A 21,372-nucleotide genomic window follows, 5' to 3' on the forward strand; every position below is an offset into this window, starting at 1 on the left:
TCCACTTTCAAGGAGCTGTGAACCTGCACTCCAAGGTCTCTTTGTTCAGCAGCACTCCCTAGGACCTTACCATTAAATGTATAAGTCCTGCTAAGATTTGCTTTCCCAAAATGCAGCACCTCGCATTAATCTGAATTAAACTCCATCTGCCACTTCTCAGCACATTGGCCCATCTGGTCTAGATCCTGTTGTAATCGGAGGTAACCCTCTTCGCTGTCCACTACATCTCCAATTTTGGTGTCATCTGCAAACTTACTAACTGTACCTCTTATGCTCACATCCAAATCATTTATGTAAATGACAAAAAGTAGAGGACCCAGAACCGATCCTTGTGGGACACCACTGGTTACAGGCCTCCAGTCTGAAAAACCAGTGTAGACAAAAATAAGATAAAAAGGCCTCCATCTGAGATTCAATGAAGAGCCTTGGAGATATTTTTCTGCATTAAGGATGACAAATAAAGACATACAATCTGTTGCTGTATCACCCCAGACATCCTCACAATCTCTCTGCTGCATTCAGCTGTGCTAATACCACCAACTCTCTCCACCCTGGGGGCTCCCTGCCTCATTCCTGATGAAGGGCCTTTGCCCAAAACATCAATTTTCCTGCTCCTTGGATGCTGCCTGACCTATGGCTTTCCAGCACCACTCTAATCCCAACTCCATCCATTGTCTAGCACTCAGCTTCCACCTAGTTCCATGCTTAACAGCCAGAGAATTCTCTGCAAAGGATGATGGGGACCCCAGAGATTTATCTTTTGCCCCTTTATTTCTCAACAACATGCTGCCTCAAAATCAAAAGATATGATATCCACATGTACACTGCAAACAGGCTGGTTTATCTCACCACCACGCTTTTCAAGTTATCCTTTGCCTTTGGATTTTTAAACACCAGACACAAATTCCATTCCTGAGTCACCAGTTCCATTCCCCACTCCAGCTGCTGTTTCATGCTGATCATAATTGTTGGCAACCTTTGTGTATTATATGACCTGGAGGGAAATTTCTGGATCTGGATCCTTCCCATCAGCAAGTCCCTTTCTTCCACTTCGGAGCAGGCTGTATTCTCCCACAACACATTTGCTACTGAAACCCTTACCCACGCTTTTGTTTACTCCACCTGGACCATTCCAGTGCTTTCTCCTTTATTCTGAGACTATGTCCACTGGTCCTAGACTCTTGCACAAGGAGAAACATCCCAAAATAACTCCATAGACACCAGTATCTCATCACCAAGTCACCCTTTATTTACAGGTGAAGAATCCTCAAGACTGATCCAGGTGACCATTTAACCAGACTACAATACCGCCTATTAACAGAAATACATTTGTTTTCAACAAAAACAAAAATTCAATATTGTCCTGAAGGTTCCTCAAAAGAAATAGAAGACAAAATGCTGAATAGTTATGAAAACAAGGGTAAAATACTGAGGATGCTGGAGATTGGTAATAAAAACAAAAATATGCTGGAGAAACTTCCCCTCAACATCCCTTGGTATTAACATCTTTGAGTCCTCCAATCTCAAACTACTGGAGAGTACCACTAACTAGAAAACAAACTGGACCAGCCATGAACATAATATGGCTGCAAGAACCAGGTGCAAACTCGGAATGCTGAAGTGCTTATCTCACTTTTTTGACTCCACCATCACCAAGGCAGAAGTCAGGAATTTGATGGAACACACTCAGCTTGCCTGGATGAATACAACTCCAATAACACGCAAGAGATTTGACACCATCCAGGACAAAGCAGCCCAATCGCCTCCAGTGTGCAAGCCATTAATCACTATGCACAGTGGAAGTGGCATGCACAACCTACAAAATGCACTGAGAAACCACTTCCAAATCTACCACCAGAATAACCAAGGCAGTAGAAGCATGGTAACACTATCAGCAAGGTCCCCTCCATGTAACACACCATCCTGACTTGAAACTATATTGTTTCGTTACAATCTTGAAATTTCAAGCCATTGCCGAGCCAATATTCACATCCTGCAAACTAAACAAAATCCCTCAATTCTATTCATTTCAAATGAACATTTCAATTCAATACATTTGCCATTTTGTTGAGTTTAATTTTCTCTAATACTTCTACTATCACTATGATATAGTGAATACTAACATTTTAGTTCCTGTTTGACATCTTTATGAAATGACTAGGCCAGTATTTTCCAAAGGTTTTCCCACTATGACCCTGTTTCAAGTTCTCAAAACTGTCACATTCCCCTAGTGAGACCAATAAGAATGGGAGGGGGAGTGGGGAAGACCCAAGACAGCTTTGCAGAGGTGCGAAGAGCTGCAGGAGTGTGTCCACAGTGCCGAAGCACCTTGGAGTAATTTCACTGGAGCTCCACGCCACCGTTTGCAGCCTATAGCTGGTGATCCCTAAAATCTCAGCTTGCAGACCCACTGGGGTTTTGACTCCCACTTTGGGATGCCTCGGACTTATCATTCAACAGTTACAAAATTCATTTTTGTAGAACTGTTGTAATATGGATTCTAAGACCCTAACACCTATAAACTGTCTCAGTTTATGCTGTCAAATACTTTAACTCTGAACAGTCTCAGAGACTGAGACTTCCACTTTTATGAATCTTTAAGTTTTACAGCTTTTGGGGAAGCAGCCCACGGAACAGTCCAAGTCATAATGTGCCTTACATTTCATAACAAGAAAGAATGAGAACAATAATATTTTTACAATACTTACTGAATTTACTTTGTAGAAATTCTCCTGAATCTGTGTGGCTCGGAATGTCCCGGCTGTTAGAATCTTAGAAATAAAAGTTAAATTTGTTTTAGAGCAGACTCTGAACCTCATATTTTGATGACGCACATTGTTTTCAACACTACCCACAACTTATTTTGAGCCATTTCTTCATTTATGAAAAAGAACAGAAACCATTTAGTCATTTTAAATTGGAAACTGATGCAGGACTGTCAGAAGCTGTTTCACTTCCTGTCCTTCCCTTTTCTCAGTTTTCTTGGGCCTAGTCTCATTCCTGATGATTGATTGTATTCAGAATACAATCTTTCTTGAATGATAGCATTTGCACAAGTTCAAACCAGAGAATTGAAGGAAGATGTCTCTGCATTTTCCTTTCTCTGCATAGAAGGAACAAAGCCTGGAATTGACCGTTTGTATTAAGAACTCATGTTACGATCATGTGAAGAAATCAAACAAATTGAAATTTATATTACGCTGTATCACAAAATGTCACAACATTAGCATTTGACAAGGTCTCTCCTGGTAGATTAGTCCAGGAGATTAAATCATATGGGATCCACCTGGAGTTGACAAGTTGGATACAAAATTGGCTCGGTCATTCAGGACAGGGGGGGTAGTTGCGGAGGGTTGTTTTTCAGCCCATGACCAGTGGTGTCCCACAAGGATCAGTGCTGGTACTTCCTATATACAGTTAGTACATTTGCAGATCACATGAAAATTGATGGAGTTGTGAATAGTGAGGAAGGTTGTTAAAGGATACAACAGGATATAGATCAGTTGGAAAGTTGGGCAAGGAAATGGCAGATGGAGTTTAATCTGAGCAAGTGTGAAGTGATGCATTTTGGGAGATTGAAGGCAAGAGGAAAGTATATACTAAATGGCAGGCCCTCATTGATATCCAGAGGGATCTTGGAGTGCAAGTCCATAGCTTCCTGAAAGTGACAACACAAGTGAATATGGTGGTAAAGAAAGCATATGGCATGCTTGCCTTCATTGGTCAGGACTGAAAATGTGTTGCTGGAAAAGCGCAGCAGGTCAAGCAGCATCCAAGGAACAGGAGAATCGACGTTTCGGGCATAAGCCCTCTCCTGTTCCTTGGATGCTGCCTGACCTGCTGCGCTTTTCCAGCAACACATTTTCAGCTCTGATCTCCAGCATCTGCAGCCCTCACTTTCTCCCTTCATTGGTCAGGATACAGAGAGTAAAAATTGCTGAGTCAGCTGTATAAAACTTTCACTAAGCCACATTTGGACTATTTTGTGCACTTCTATAGCCACATTATAGGAATGATGTGGAGATTCTGGAAAGGGTACAAAAGCTATTTGGAGAGGGTGGACAAACTTGGATTGTTTTCACTCGAGTGTCGGAAGCTGAGGGGCAACCTGATATAATTGTATATACAATTATGAGAGGCATGGATAGGGTAAATAGTCAGCATCTTTCTCCCAGGCTGAAGATGTCAAAAACTACAGGGCATAGGTTTAAGATGGGGGGGAAATGTTTAAAGGAGATGTCCGAAACAAGTGTTTTTTAAAATACACAGATGGTGGTGGTGCCTGGAACACTCTGCCAGGAGAGATAGTAGAAGGAGACACAATAGCCAACATTTAAGAGGCATTTAGATAGATACATGAACAGGCAGGGAACAGAGAGATATGGAACATGTGTAGGCAGATGGGATTAATTTATAATGGCATTAAGGTCGGCACAGATATGGTGGGCTGAAGGGCCTGTTCCTGTGCTGTATTGTTCCATGTTTAATACCTGGGTAGCAAGTAGAAAATGGAGGTGGAGGTGAATCATGATTTTCACTATGACATGGAGATCTAAAGAGCTATTATTCAAAAAGATGGCATAATCTCTTTTTTTTGGGTGAGACTTGATGATGGCTCCACAGAATCAATCTCTCTCTGCAAAGAGCTTCTGAATCTAAAGCACTGATCATCGCACACATTTCTGCATTCCAACAGTTAAGTCTTCCACTGCAATACCAACATAAAAATGAATAACAGCAGTTAATATGGGAATCAATAAATACTACGCTCGTGATAGAGAGATTAAAAAAAAACCATACTATTGGCAAGAACAGAGTTTAATTCTAATCCATTAAGTTCTGCTGATTCCAATTAGTCTTCCAGACTTTGCATTCCACATAACTGCTGAGAATGAGTTTTTTTTTAATTAATGCATTTTGAAGAGGTATCTAAAATCGTAATCAGTAGCATCAATTCAAAACCCTGGTCAAAACTGGAGAAATGACAGGTAAATTCTTCCAGAACAAGTGTGCAAAACTTATATCCATCCAATCCATGTCTTGCTGCTGAAAATTCTGAAGAAGTGTCGCAGGTCTCGTAACATGGACTCTGCTTTTTCTGCATGGATTGCCAGACTTGCTGAGGTTCACCAGCAATTTCTATTTGTTTTATCTTTTCAGCATCCACAGTTCTTTGTTCTTTTTGTTTTTTAAATGTCGTCTTCAATTTTGGAAACACAGTCTAGTGTGAGGGAGAAACTGAAGGAAATCAATATTAGTGGGAAAACTGTTTGGTGAAATTGATGAATTAAAAACCATTAAGCTCCAGGCCCAAAAATCTACATCCCAGAGTACTTAGGAAAGTGGCCCAAAATAGTCATGGTCATCTTTTAAGATACTATCGATTCTGGAATAGTTCCTATGGATTGAAGGGTAGCTAACGTAACCCCACTGCTTAAAACAGGAGGTAGAGAGAAAACAGAGAATCATAGACCTGTTAGCCAGACATTGGTCATAGGGAAAATTTTAAGCCCATTATGAAAGATTTAATAGCAGAACACTTGGCAAACAGTAACAAATACAAAGAATGTTGGAGAAACTTAGCAGGTCTGGTAGCCTCTGTGGAGAGAAGACAACAGTTTTACTGTTGCAAGTCTAACATGACTCTTCAAAACATTCTGGAGAGTGTTACTGAATTCAAAACATTAAAACTCTGTTCCTCTCTCCACAGATACTGCCAGACCTGCTCAGTTTCTCCAGCATTCTCTTATTTGTTTCTGATTTCAGATTTCCAGCATCTGCAGCATTTTGCTTTTACTTGGGAAAAGTGACAAGGCCAGACAGAGTCAGCTTGGAGTTACAGAAGGGAAATTACACTTGACAAATCCTCTGGAATATGTCGAGGATTAACTAGGAGAGTTGGGAATCCAGTGTCCGTGGTTTACCTGGACTTTCAAGTGTGATTTTTATCGAAAGTCTTTTAAGAGATTAGCATGCAAAATTAAAGCACATGGGATTGGAGGTGGTGTACTAACATTGATAGAGACTGACTGCCTGCTACACCAGTCTGCCAGAGACTAGTGGGCTACTGCAGAAATAAGTGTATCACTCCCAGCTTTTCTCAAAATATATTAATGATTTAGATAAAGGGAACAAAATACAATATCTCACTGTTTGCAGATGACACAAAGCTGGGTGAGAAGATAAACCTGAAGAGGCTGCAGAAACAATGCTTTGGACAAGGTGAATGAGTGGAAAATGAAACGTAGATAAATTTTAATGTGGATAAATGGGAGGTTATCCACTCTGGTAGCAAAAAACAGAAAGGAAGGTTATCGGAATGGGAACAGATTGGGAAAGGAGGAGGTGAAATGAGACCTGCATGTCCTTGCCCAGCAGTCACTATCAGTAGGCATATAGATACAGCAGCAGTAAAGGCAGCAAATGGTTTGTTAGTCTTTATAGGGAGAGCATTCAAGGACAGCAGCAGGGATGTCTTGCTGCTTTTGACCTTGGAGAGACCACACCTGGAGTAGTGTGCACATTTTTGGTTTCCTTATCGGGGATAGAATATTCTGGCTATGGAGGGTGTGCAGTGAAGGTTTACCAGATATCCATCCTGCCATCCCAGGAATCAGTATGAGGAGAGATTGAGTTGGTTAGGATGATATTCACCAGAGTTTAGAAAAATGAGAAGGAATCTCAGAAACTTATCAAATTTGATTCGGAACTAAATACAGTAAATGAAGGATGCTTTTGATGACCAGGGAGTTCAGAGCTAGAGGTTACAGTCTGCAGAATTCTCTCCCACAAGAAGCAGTTGAGACTAAAACAGCGAATGTTTTTAAGGAGTTAGATATAGTTCTGAGGGCAAAAGGGATCAAAAGGTATGTGGAGAAGGGAGGAACAGGGAACAGAGTTGGATTATCAACCATAACCATATTGAAGATGAAACAGGCTTGAAGGGTCAAGTGGCCTACTCATGTGCAGGTTTTCTATATTCCTACTTTTCTATGCCACAAAAACCCACCTGGTTCACGAACGTTGTTAAAGAAAGGAAAACAGCCATCCTAATCTGGGCTTCAAGTTACTGTAGATCCACAGCACTGCACTGACTCTTAACTGCCTTCTGTTAACCCTTTTATTTGCAAACTGTTATGAAGTCTTTAGGGGGAAAGAAAGGAATCAAACCAGAACACTCAAACTTAGCCCTGTCAACCCTGCAAAGTCCTTCTAACTTACATCTGGGGGTCAGCGCTAAAGTGGATAGCTGTCTCACTGACTAGTCAAGCAACAGCCTGATGTAGTCATACTCATGGAATCATGTTTTACACATTGTCCCAGGCAACATGATCACCATCTCTTGGTACATCCTGTCCCATTAACAGGACAGACCATGCAGAGGTAGCTGCACTCTGCTAAGCAGAAATTCTTAGGCAGCACCTTCTAAGTGCACAATCACTACCAGCTGGAAGGGCAAAGACAGATTTATGGGAACTCTACCAGGTGCAAGTTCTCCTCCAAGCCCCACACACCCTCCTGACTTGGAAGTACATCACTCTTCATTGTGTATTGTTGGGTCAAGAGCCCAGAAATCTCAAATGAAATTGTAGGTAGACTTACATCAAACGGACTGCAGTGGATTAAAAGAGTAGCTCACAATTACTTGCTCAAGAGCAAATGTTGGCATTGCCAGTGATGCCCACAAACCATGAATGAATAAAAAGAATGATATTACATTCTAACCAAACTTTTATGGGTTTTACTCTTTTCTAATTCCACCAATCCAAACATCCAAGATGTAAGGACACTGGTCAGTGCCTCTTGAAATCATTAAGTGGTAAACAAGAGTACCACATGTTAAAATGTTACTCCCCTTCCTTGTGGAGTCATGCTTTTACTTTGTGTTCAAACTGTACCTTGAAACACTTAATTTTTGGACATTGCATCTACATAAGGGGAGCCTCATCCTTTACTAGAAAGTTGGACATAGCACAATGAGGACTTTGTTGTAATACACGAAAATTAAGTGTCAGCTTGGTAATACCATAAGATTTTAAAAACCGGACCTTGTGAATAAAAGTTCTACTTTGGAACTTTAGCACAAAAAGCTATAACAAGGAATTAGTTGTCAAACCAAATCATTGAATTAAAAGAAAATTCACAAGGTGTGAGCATCAGTAGTTGCGTTGATTACCAATTGAACAGTTAAGAAACAATCATATTGCTTGGGTCTGGAGTCACGTAGGGCAGGTGAGGCAAGAGGAGAGTTTCCATTCCTAAAGGACATTAGCAAACCAAGAGACTATTATTAATTGTCAGAAAAAAGACACATGATCATTAGAGTCTTAATTCCAGATTTTTTATAAAAAAGAACTGAATCCAAATTTCACCTTCTGCCTTGGCGGGATTTGAACCCAGGTCTCCAGGACATTACATCTGGATTAATATAATCTAGCAATAATACCAGTGTTTTTCCCATCCTGCATTGTAAGGCCTCTCACCATTACTCAAAGCACAGAGTACCCCGAAAATCTTAGCCAGCCTTGCTCATCCAACACTAAAAAACAGATTAATTTAGGATTGTCTAAAATTTAGTCTCCTTGGATCACTTGAGAAATACCACAGAGCATCAGATATTACATGTGAAACGTAAACGAATGTTTCCATTAAATTATACATCTCAATATTTCATCAACATATATGTCATATTTTGAAGTGCCTATGTACCACTTGTCAAAATCTTTTTGAAACTACAAATATATAATATTATCTGGACATCTGGGAAAGGCAATGCTTGGGTTTGACGTACAATTCCTAATCAGTGGTAAGTGGATTAACAAGTACCCATAAAGTCTCTTGAATTGCCTGTACATTTTAAATTATCTGACATAATTTGAACATTTAAACTGCCTAGCCTTTATATCCATTTAAAATTTAACTTCTGGAAAGTCAGTTTTGCACAGATGGAACCAGACGAAAAACATCAACATCCCAAAAGCATATTTGAATGTGCTAGGAAGAGTAAAAAGCAGGACTCCAACTGTAGCTGCTTCCACAACTTCCTCTGGCAGTTCATCAAGCACACAAACCACTCAGTGTAAAAATGTTGCCCTTCATGTCCTTTTTAAAATTTTTCTCCTTAAGGTACATTTAGAGCAACAAAGACTCCAAAAAGCCTTTAAGAATCAAGATTGCAAGAACAACAAAGGTTAGGTTTATTTTATTGAGAAAGAGACATCGAGATGCTTGAAGAATTTTAAAATTGGTTTAAATTGATAAAGCTTATCAGAACAAAATTATTCACATTAATGAGAATTTCAAAACTTAAAAAAAGTAGATCCTTTAAGAGTTGGCAGTAGATTGGAAGCCCCAGCAGAACTAGTTTACATCAAAGAATGATAAGATTAGATTACATTACAGTGTGGAAACAGGCCCTTCGGCCCAACAAGTCCACACCGACCCTCCAAAGGGTAACCCACCCATACCCCTATATTTACCCCTTACCTAACACTACGGGCAACTTAGCATGGCCAATTCACCTGACCTGCCCGTCTTTGGACTGTGGGAGGAAACCGGAGCAAACCCACGCAGACACGGGGAGAACGTGCAAACTCCACACAGTCATTCGCCTGAGGCGGGAAATGAACCCGGGTCTCTGGCGCTGTGAGGCAGCAGTGCTAATAAGGATTCAATGAAATGCCAGGGATAAATCCCAACAGAATATGTAGGTTCAAAAGCTAACCAAATTATTGCAAAAGGGAAAATAAGAATTAATATAGTGAGGAGACAAATGACAAACACATTTAAAATTATTCCTCTACTGTTCCTTTATAAAGTTTGACATCATTGACAGATTATAGGGTGTTCCAGCAGCCAGAGAAATGACCAGGAACACTTTCTTGGTACTATTTCACACTGATCTTTTGCAGTCAGTCATCGAGAGGTGCAACTGACATCAAGAGAAAGATATTGTATATACACATGACAGCTCTCAGATTGCGGTTCAGTCAAGATTTTATACAGAACTTTGAGTATGCAAACTCAATTTAGTAGCTCAAATTATAGCTTGATAGGTTGTACAATGTGACAGAAAAATAAAATTACTTTTAAAAACTTGAAGCAAATCCAGAATGACTACAATGTACTTAGACACAATATAAGCACAGGAAACAGATAGAAAAAACTTAAACCACAAAATAATAAAGTGAAGCTATGGGAAATGTCTAAACCAACCATGAGAGCATTGAGTAGATTAAGTTCAATGAGATATTTCTAAGGATATGTGAAAACACCAGAACAAGTTAACTAAAGAAAGGAGATGATTCCAGAAATCCAAAATCCTTCTCTGTATTTATCAAATGAAACAAACACTGAACAAAATTTATCATGGGCTAGGAAAAGATCAGGTCCAAAGTACCTGCCCCATTCAAACAGTGCTGCAATCACATATCCCAACGATCTGCGTTCAGACAACGGAGTCGTACGGAACGAGCAAAATAAAAACAATAGAACCCTATAGCCAACTCAGGAGAATTGCTGGAAAATTCTTCTTTGACTTCCAAAGACAATCAAGCGTGACTTTAGAAGACCACAAACATTCAATTCCTCATTTACAGCAAACTAGCAACTTACTGTCTACAAATAGAAATTTTCAGTCGAGAAGTTTGAAGTTCCCTTTCAAAGGGCTGTGGTAAATCAATGCACACTGCGTGTTTCTATAATCTGTTCCAGAAATTTCCTATCTAACTTAATTTGCTGCCTACAAGTTTTACAGACATGCTCTAGTCCTATCATATTATACACTATTTAGCTACAGATTAATGCTTCAAGCATGCTGTCTTCAATTGAATTAACTTTGTCACATGTACTCAAATGAGTATAATGAAAAGTCGACAGTCACCCCATTACAGTGCCATCTTAGGTATAAAGGTACTTAGGTACAGATACTTAAAGTCAAATTCTTAGGAAACAAAAAAAATTTAGAAAAGCAAAGAAATAAAATAGATCAACATTATAGGTCATAGAAATAAATTACAAAAATAAAAGTAAGTTCAGAATATCAGTTTTTCTGACCCTGTCCTTGCTGGCACTTAGCCTCAAGGGAAACCTTCACTACCTCTCCCATTAATGTAAGGATCAGTCCATTTTAAGCACCATCTCTGTCACTGGGCCCACTTCACTGATCCACTGAATCCCACTTGCCGTATCACCAAGGGTCCCTTGCTCCACTATAGGAGAGAATGTTTCAAAACAGTTCTCAACTTTGCAGCTTGTGCCATAACAAAGAACTTTAAACTGGGTATCATGTTGGTGTAACTCAGAATCATTGATCCCTACCATGCACATAAAGGCCATTCAGTTTCGAGTTTGCACTGACCCTTCAAAAGAGCATCTCACCCTATGCCTGGAATTCCGCATTTGCCATTGTTAACCCACCTAACCTGCGCATCCCTGGACACCACGGAGAATTTAGCATGGCCAATCCATCGAATCTTTGGATTGTGGGCGGAAACTGGAGCATCCAGAGGAAATGCACGCAGACACAGGGAGAAAGAGCAAACTCCATACAGTCGCCTGAGGCTGAAGTCAAACCCAGATTCCTGGTACAGTGAGACAGCAGTGTTACCCATTTTGTCACTCTTCTCAAGTCTGAATTTCTCTATTACATGGTGGGAACATCAATTCCCCCACTTCTCTTTCTTGAAACACTAACTACCAGGGTATTAAAAGCCTGAAGCTTCTCAATCCCAAATAATTAGCATTACATTTAAAAAATGCTGCCATACCACAATTAAACTTGTTGAAATTGGCAACCTACTAATTTGATTAAAATTGTTATCAGGCATTAAATTTAATGTCACAATGATTTAAAGAATGCAACTATTTACAGCCTTACCAAAATCATTAATAAAAAGTATAATAATCCCAACATGAAGCCTATTCATACAAACCACATCGGTCTTAAAAATTTAGGGAACCATTATTGAAAAAGTTAAACATTTGGAAATCACTGCATAAACAACATAATTTTTCATCATACAAGAATCATTTCCTTGAATAACTTAATTCTTGAATAATGCAGGTGGTGGTATTCCCATGTTTCTGTTGCACTTGTCCTTCTAGATGGAAGTGGTTGTGGGTTTGGAAGGAACGGTCTGAAGATCTTTGGTGAATTTCTGCAGTGCATCTTGTAGATGGTATACACTGCTGCGACTGAGCATTGGTGGTGGAGGGAGTGGATGCTTTAAATTTATTCAAACTTCCTACACACTAAGTTTCGTGTGCTTGACATTATTTGAATAACGCTTTCTGAAATTGTGGAGGAAGCTAGAGTTTAAAAAAATGATGCTTCAAGTTCAATTTTTTTTTGAAGTCACACACACCAGAAAGTTTCAATTATTCCTGTTAAAATATTAACCTCAAAATCTTCTGTTTTCATATGTTGTGGGGGCTTACTGCATATGCCTGTCATTTGAGCTTAAGATGTCACCTCATGAACAACCCACTAACCAAAACAAAACATTGTACTGCCTTGAAAGCTGGATGCAAACCGTTCGAGTCCGAGGTGTGATGGTGAAGGAGGGTGTGATTAAGACAGTGAAGTTGTGCATGATGAGAAAGCATTAAAAAAAAAAAATCTGGATTTGCTTATCCCACTGCTTTACAGAAGATACAGAACTTAAAAGAGTTATTTGTGTAGAACTTGTGAATGTAATGCTCAAAAATGAAACCTATTCCTTTTGGTTTTGCCTGGGTATGACATTATTTAACACCCGTCTCATCTATAGTGAACAGTGGAAGCTGTGACTTCATACCTCGTGGCTGTCAGGCTGGCTATGTATGTGAAAACATCCAACTAAACATTTAATGTTGGAAACTGAATACCACAACTAAACAGCACAGCTTATTTTTTTCAAACAAACTGCATGGCACTCACCAAAAAACAAACCATGGAGTCACCCGTAAAAAATTTGTAATTTAAATAATTAAAATATTTTTCATATTAAGCCTAATTCCAATCTGTCAATATTTACTGAGTTCAAAATAATTAAGACAGAGAGAAAAAAGATATCCAAGGATTTGTATTTGAATGAATAATTGAATTTTGATAACTTAAAAGTGATGTATTAATGCAGGGTACCTTTGCAAGTTGGATCCAAAATTAGGTCAGTGGTAACAGTCAGAGGGCGATAGTACTAGATTGTTTGTGATTGGGGGCTGGCGTCCAGTGTCGTACCACAAGGATTAATACTGGGTCCCTTATTGTTTGTAATATACGTAATGGATCTAGATGAGAATGGTGTGAGGTCTGATGAGTAGGTCTGTAGATAAAATGAAGATTGGTTGGGTGGTTGACAGTGTGGAAGAGGTTACAGGAAGATTTAGACAGATTGGTCAAACCGGCGGATGGAATTTCGCCCTGGTAAGTGATGCATCTTGGGAGAAGTAACAAGATAAGGGAATATTCAATGAGTGGCAGGACACTGGAAAGCTCAGAGGAATGCAGGGGTCATGGGGTGTTTGTCCACAGATTCCTGAAGTTGACAGAATAGGTTAATAGGTTAAAAGAGCAAACGGAACACATGCCTTTATCAGTTGTGGCATAGATGATAAGAGCTGGGAGGTTTTTTTGGAAGTTACAGAGCTTTGGTTAGACCACAGCTGGAGTACTGTGTGCAGTTCTATTGTAGTCATGTAGAATTGACATGATTACACTGGAGGGGGTACAGAGGAGATTCACCAGGATGTTGCCTTAGATGGAGCGATTTAGCTATGAAGAGAGGCTGGATAGACTCAGGCTATTCTCCTTAGCACATGAAGGCAGAGAGGGGACGCATTAGAAGTAACTGATTGAGGGGCATGGACAGGGTGATAGAAAACAGCTGTTCCCCTTCATTGAAAGGTCAATAACAATATAATTTTAATGTGAAAGGCACGAGGTTTAGAGGGGATTGGAGGAAAGATGTTTTCACCCAGAGGGTGGAAGGGGTGTAGAATGCACTGCCTGAGAGGGTAGTTGAGGTAGGAAACCTTAAGGTGATCAAGAATGGGAACACTGGATTGTAATGCTCTCTCTAGTACCCTGACTGCCCAATGCCATTAGCTAACAGTACAAGCCAAAGTGCAATTATAGACTGTTAAAACTCTACTGGAGCTGTAAAACAACTGTTAACAATTCCAAAATCTGTTTGGTTTCTTTAGCTAAGTAATGCATTAGCTAAAGGTAATCTAAAATATTATTTTGAATGCTGTTCATTTACTTCCAAAGCAGTGGCAGTTATTCTTTCCATTTAGAGCAAGATTAGGTAACATTCTCATTTGAAATCTAATTTCTATAGCTTTAAAAGCAAAGCAAAATCCAGTTGTTCAGTATCCTGACATCCACTGAAGGTTGCAGACTAATGTTAATCCTGCCAGAATAAAATATTAAAAGATTCCATCCCAAAATTAGTTTCTAAGCTCCTTTTTGTGCCACTTATTTTCACTCCCGAGACATTATTTAATTTCACTGTTGGCTCAGCTCATCTGCTGCTAAATCCTCATTGATTCCTTCATTACCTGCAGACTCAACTATGTTCCACCTTCTGTTTGAACTGGAGATCAGCCGAAACTCTGTCACCTGTGTTTTAACCTGCAGCAGGCCCTCTCTTCAAATCCCTTCATGGTTTTGCCCGAACCAGTCTCTAATCTCCTCAACCCCAATGTATGTTGCTGACTCTGGCCTCTCATGTATTACCAATTTTAATTGTGACACCATTGGTTAGTGTACCTTAGCAGGATGCCTGCCCCCCCAATGAAGCTCTGGGATTCTCTCCCTACATTTCTCCATCTCACTTCGATCCTTGTAGACACAGTTGAAGACCTCCAGGACCAAGCATTTAAATATATGACTCTACATATCCTCCTGTGTCATTGTTTTACTTTGTAATAGTTCTATGAAGCTCTTTGGGAAACATGTTAAAGGCAGTAGGTAAATATGAATGAATACTTGTCATTATTTAATCCACCTTTTTATGTGTCACCTTTTTTATACCTTTGGTGTCAGGCAGTCCCCCACTATAAAGCCCTTCCACACGAAGGGCTTTTGCCCGAAATGTCGATTCTCCTGCTCCTCAGATACTGCCTGACCTGCTGTGCTTTTCCAGCCCACACTCTCGACTGTAATCTCCAGCATCTGCAGTCCTCACTTTCGCCTAGTACCCCACTATATTTCATTACAAACTCAACATTTTCACTAAGGAGTTAGAAAGAACGATGTTAGTTACCTAGAGATTGATAACCAGAATTATTCCCCCCCTTTCGCATCCAGGCAAAAAGGAGAATCCGCAGGCAGCAATAACTTGATAGAAATGGAACGTTTTTCGCTAGTGAACTTTTCATTGCAATGCTGTATTCTCTGATTCAGGTAGATCAAACATCGACAAAAATAGACATTTGCAGAGACGTTCCAAATCAAGACCATTCAAATAAATCAAAAAAAAAAGTGACCAGTGTTCAAACCAGTTCACTAATACAGACCAGAATTTGTATCGCTGCTGTGGTATTTTTTTCTAAATCATAAGATAAACTGTGAAATACTTCAGCAACATGTAATGGTGATTTAGTATAAAATATATTGACCAAAAAAATCAACTACCGTAATTGTTTGTCACTTTGGCTACTGATGTTAACTTAGCTTTGGAATATTATGCAATTGTTAGTTTTAAAAAATACACCGACGCTATTTCATTTCCCCACATTATATTGAGATAATAGGCAGATACCAACTGAACTTTGAGTCTGTATTCATTTGACATTCGACTCAGAATCGTCTGTTGGCAACCTGGATTTTGAAATAGACTTAACTTGCTAAAAGTATTTGATTCTTCATGGCTGTGGACTGAACTTTCCTTTTTTAATAAAGGGAGCATTGAATTGAGGAGGTGTATTTACGTACCACTGCCTTGATCCGAAACGGAACTCTCGGCCTCAGCTGCCAGTTTGGAATTGGTTTGCTGGAGTTTACACTTTGTAAACCGTGTACCCCCTCTCTTTCTGGGTCTGTATGCACGTCTCTAACTGCCAGCGTCTCCCCATCGCCTGCCTGGACCCAGCCGGATATCAGAGTTGCCTGTGACTACACTCCCCCGCCCGACCGCCCCGTGTCCCTACAATTTTTATTTTCATTCAATATTTAGCTCTGAGCTTGCAGCGTTGCCAAACGGGATGTCTGGTCTGTCACAACCCGGTAGTGGAACCTGCACGACAGCCAGATAAACAGCAACTTTTGAAAAGTTTCTTTCTCGCACGGGTTATTTGCGTCAGTGAATTGCTGCTGCACAGGGCGGAGAGTGGAAACTCCCCACAAACAGCCCAAACTTGTGCAGCTCCGCTCACATACACTTTAAACCTTACCATATGTAACTTACACGCCGCCCTGTCCCATGAAATGATCCCGATGACCTTTGGTGCGATCCACTGCTCCCAGCTTCTGGGAACTTTCGCTTCTTCCTTCCCCGAATTTCTAAATGAAGTCTCTGACGTGACGGAACTCTCGACCCCCCTCCCTCCCTCCCGACTGTCAATAAAGCAACAGGGAAAGCAGACTTGGCTAGCACAACCCAGCTGTGAAATAAAAAATAACTTACGTTTCAACGACTGGGTGGCAACTCTGAATTTGAACTCGGGCTCCGAATTTGTGCTGGCGTTTCATCTTTTCGATGGCTCTTTTAAGAGAGGTTCATTTGCTGCATCAATTAATTTGCAGCCCCTACTGGCAGCTTCGCTTATTGTAAGTGACGGTCTCAGCCTAGAACGAACTTTCCACAACTTCGAAGATCCATTCAGCTCTGAGTTAATTCGCACTCCACTTGGACATCTATCTCAATAACGTTGCCTGCCTAGATCTCACCTCCACTACCTTCTACAAAAATATCCATTCATATCTTTGTCACCTACAGATTCACCTCGACCAGTGTTCTTCTAACCAATAACCAATACTCCATTCTGAAGAAACTCGTTCTCATTCAAAACTGTGCTACATCATCCTACCCTAAGGATCAGGTGGAGTCATGGAGATGTTACAGCATGGAAATAGACCCTTTGGTCCAACTCGTCTGTGCCAACCAGATATCCGAAATAAATCTGGTCTCATTTGCCAGCATTTGGCCCATGTCCCTCTAAACCCTTCCTGTTCATACACCCGTCCAGATGCCGTTTAAATGTTATTATGCCAGCGCCCACCAATTCCTCTGGCAGCTCATTCCATGCACACACCACCTTCTGTGTGAAAACCACTGTGTCACCCAGCACAGTGGTTAGTACTGTTGCCTCACAGCACCAGAGACCTAGGTTCAAATCCCACCTCGGGCAACTGTCTGTGTGGAGTTTGCACATTCTCCCCATGTCTGCGTGGGTTTCCTCCGGGTGCTCCGGTTTCCTCCCACAAGTCCAAAGATGTGCAGGTTAGGTGAATTGGCCATGCTAAATTGCCCGTAGTGTTAGGTGATGGGATAAATGTAGAGGAATGGGGCTGGGTGGGTTGCTCTTCGGAGAGTCAGTGTGGATTTGTTGGGCCGAAGGGCCTGTTTCCACACTGTAAGTAATCTAAATGGTCCCTCTTAAAACCTTTCCCCTCTCACCTTAAACCTATGCCCTCTAGTTTTGGACTCCCCCACCCCAGGGAACAGACCTTGTCTATTTATCCTATCCATACCCATCGTGATTTTATAAACCTCTATAAGATTACCCCTCAGCCTCTGACGCTCCAGGGAAATTTTCAACACAGAATTAGGTAGCTCAAGACCAGAAATTTCCCAACTTCACTTTGATATAAAAGGCCCCAATGTTTTTTAAGCAATCTGTTTAGAGATGTTATTACAAACCTCTGAAGCCCTCTGAATAGGGTTTTAAACTGGGTATCTGGCTCAGAGGTAGGGACAGTACAGTTGCACAAGAGCCCTGCAGCTACCATGGTTAGTGAATGCTGAAATTGCAGTGATTGTAAGGAGGACAGCCACATGGACCTCATAGAATGTGAGTTCCCAGATTAATAGCCCCAATCAGGGAGCCCCAGCTGACAGATATAAACAGGAATGTGAGAGGTTCTGTTCACTCTGAGAGCTGACACTGAGGGAGCTGGGTCAGTGTCAAGGACTCTCTGCATGTAAATAACAGGGGACTTGATGATGGGATACTGGCCTCTATGGAATTAGTTTTGAAATAAAAACAGAAAATTCTGTAGAAACTCAGCAAGTCCCAAAGTATTTGTGGAAGAGAAACAATAATGATGAGGCAGGTTGGGAATTTCATCCCAGTTATAAGAAAAGTAGACAGGCCGTCTATCCCTCATCTCTCACATCACAGGTACTGGCACTTCTACTAATTAGAGTTCACTTGCCAACAAAACAGCTCTCTCCTGACATCAAGGTTTTTCCCTTGAATTCATATTTTTGCAAACTGTAGTTCAATACAATGTGTCTTTTTTCAATAATACTCAGAGTCTGTACTTCAAATGATTCACATGTTCTTTGAAATCAAAACTGCTGTTCCTACAACCTCTGAAAGATAGGCAACTAAAATATGAATAACATAAACTTTAAACTTTTTGCAACTCAATCTTATCTATGCTTGGCTGAGAACTCATCAATAAGAGAGTCAATACAGTCATACAACACGAAAACAGACCCTTCAATCCAACTCATCCAAACTGATCTAGTCCCATTTGCCAGCATTTGGCCCATGTCCCTTTAAACCCTTCCTATTCATACACCCATTTAGATGACATTTAGATGTTGTAATTATACCTGCCTCCACCACTTCCTCTGGCAGCTTGTTCCATACATGCACCACACTCTGCCAGAAAAAATTACCCCTCAGGTCCTTTTTTAGTGTTTCCCCTTTCACCTTAAACCTGTGCCCTCTAGTTTAGGACTCCCACACTTTGGGAAAAAGACCTTGGCTATACACCTTATCCATACCCCTCATGATTTTATAAACCTATATATATCTAAAAACCTACAAAACAATATAGCAAACAGTCCCTCTTCAGTACCCACACAGGCTCTGTGCCCCAACTCTTCCACTGTTACATCAATGACTGCATCGGTGCAGCGACCTGCACCCAGGCTGAATTGCAGCAGTTCATCAACTTCGCCCACAATTCCATCCCGCCCTCAAATTCACTTGGTCCATCTCAGACACCTCCCTCCCCTTTCTTGACCTCACCATTTCCATCTCTGGTGACAGTCTCCAGACGGATGTTTATTGCAAACCAATGACTCCCATAACTACCTGGACTACACCTCCTCCAACCCGGTATCCTGCAAGAACTCCATCTCATTCTCTCAATTCCTCTGCCTCCGCCGCATCTGCTCGGATGAGGAGACATTCTACTCGCGAGCTTCCCAGCTGTCCGCCTACTTTGAATAATGTTCTTTTCCTCCCCCTGCTATCCAGACAGCCCTCTGCCGCACCACCTCCATTCCCCGTTCCACTGTCTTTATTTTTTCCCAGTCCTGAAGAAGGGTTACACCCAAAACACAACTTCTCCACCTCCTGATGCTGCCTGGCCTGCTGTGTTCTTCCAGCCTTCTGCCTGTCTATTCCAGATGTGGTGAAGCTGACTCCAATCTGCACCCACCTCATTGGGGCCTCTTTAGTGAAGCCAGGGTTGCAGAGTCAGGAACTTTCTCAACTCATCTTTTCCATCTCCTTCATGAAAATCTGATCCATTAATTCCATCCATTGAAGCAGTCATCCAATGTGGTCTTTTTTCACCCCATATGCAGCATATTTGCTACATCTATTACCTTTCTACTCAATTCCTCTGTGTTATTTTGTTCAACTTAGCAATTTCATTACCTTTGCATTATCTATAGATTTGGCCACTGTACCTCTGACTTCTGAATTCTAACTGCAGGCCACTAATGAAGAAACTAAATAAAAGAAATCCCAAAACAGGCTCCTGTCAGTAAATTTCCACCAGACTCCTGGTAATCACTGTACCACTGCTCTGTGGGTTTTACTAGTCAACACTGTATTTTTATACTGATTCTTACTTTTTCCTACTTTCTCTGTCATCTCATCCAGAAGAATTGTATTATCGCATCTATTGCCTTTTCCTAAAATATCCATTTTTCCAACAAGCTCCACTTCAAAAGTACTGCATTAACTGTAAAACACTGAAATTGTGAAAGGCATCATGTAAATGAAAAATCTGTAAGCTTTTCCTCCTCTACCCTTAACAAACTCTTTGTCACAAATGCAAAGAAAACGTTCTTACTTGTGTTCTGGTCAAAAATATTCTTTAATTAGCACTAAGAAAGCACCTCAGTGGCCATTAGCCCATTGCTACTTTTGGGACCTTGCTGTACATGAATTGGCTGTTCTTTTTTTCTCTGTTTTTAAAAAGCAATGTTTTTAATACTAGGGGTTTTGTTCCAGTAATGTTGTGAAACATCAGCTGAGATTATCACCTGGAATTTTCACCTGGGATCTCTGGTGGGAGATTTAGAGGAAGTAATAGGGGAATATTTCTAAATTAACACATTTCCTGATTCATCACCTACTGTTGTTAAATCAAATTCCCAAGCATGCTACTTCATGTCTGTGCTAGAATTCATAGTTTCAAAGCTTGGGCTGCTTTCACACAGACTATAACTGAAAAGGGAAACTGTAAAAGAGAAACTGAGAAAGGAAAATTACCCTTCTAATTATGGGCAAATATTCAGTTGTTGCAGCTGTTTCTGTTATTTGAAGATAATAATAGTTGATCAACAACATTTAGACTATCATGAGCAAAGTTACAAAGATTGTGACTGTGTGCTGGTTTTGATAAGATTGCTTTTGGGACTTGGATTAGTTATGCACCACTTCTGGCTGGGGCTCATTATAATTCCTTGAAGAAAATAAGCTGAAATATTTTGTGATGTAGACCGAATATTAAAAGATTTTGTGAATGAGATTGATCACATCTGTGCTGAGTAGACTTCCAAACCAATTCATAAGATCTACCTTGGTTATTGCTGCTATTTAATGTTTACTTTGTAGATTGTAATTGGCTACAATTCTCCCAGTGCATCTTGTAGTTAGTAAACACTGCTGCTACTGAGCAGATGGAGAGAGTGGATGCTTATGGGTGCAGTGCCAATCAAGCAGGCTGCTTTGTTCTGCTTCTTGGATATTGTTGGAGCTGCAGCAATCCAGGCAAATGGTGATTATTCCATCACACTCCTGACTTGTGCTTTGTAGATGGCGGACAGGCTTTGGGGAGTCAGGAGGTGAGTTAATTCTAGCAGTATTCTGAGCCTCTGACCTGGTCTTGTAGCCCTTGTGTTTATGTGGTGAGTCCAGTTGGGTTTCTGGTCAATGATAACCGCCACGATGTTAATAGTGGGGGATTCAGTGATG

The 21,372-nt window shown here is 40.6% G+C and overlaps 1 protein-coding gene across 9 annotated transcripts in view; it reads right to left on the minus strand.

Moving 5' to 3' along the window:
• The window catches only part of sgk3 (serum/glucocorticoid regulated kinase family member 3), a 111,856-nt gene that overhangs the window by 76,388 nt on the left and 14,096 nt on the right, over positions 1-21,372 (minus strand). The window contains exons 1-2 of one of the 9 annotated variants that reach the window (XM_043689263.1): positions 15,920-16,104; positions 2,709-2,771 (exon numbers count right to left, since the gene is read on the minus strand). The gene's annotated coding sequence lies outside the window, so the exon portion shown is untranslated. Of the gene's footprint in view, positions 1-2,708; positions 2,772-15,919; positions 16,105-16,377; positions 16,501-16,610; positions 16,743-21,372 lie in introns of those variants that run through there. The other 8 variants (XM_043689255.1, XM_043689258.1, XM_043689256.1 and 5 more) reach the window with 8 other exon arrangements.

The sequence above is a fragment of the Chiloscyllium plagiosum genome, chromosome 4 (genome assembly GCF_004010195.1).
Source record: "Chiloscyllium plagiosum isolate BGI_BamShark_2017 chromosome 4, ASM401019v2, whole genome shotgun sequence".
NCBI classification, from domain to species: Eukaryota; Metazoa; Chordata; class Chondrichthyes; order Orectolobiformes; family Hemiscylliidae; genus Chiloscyllium; species Chiloscyllium plagiosum.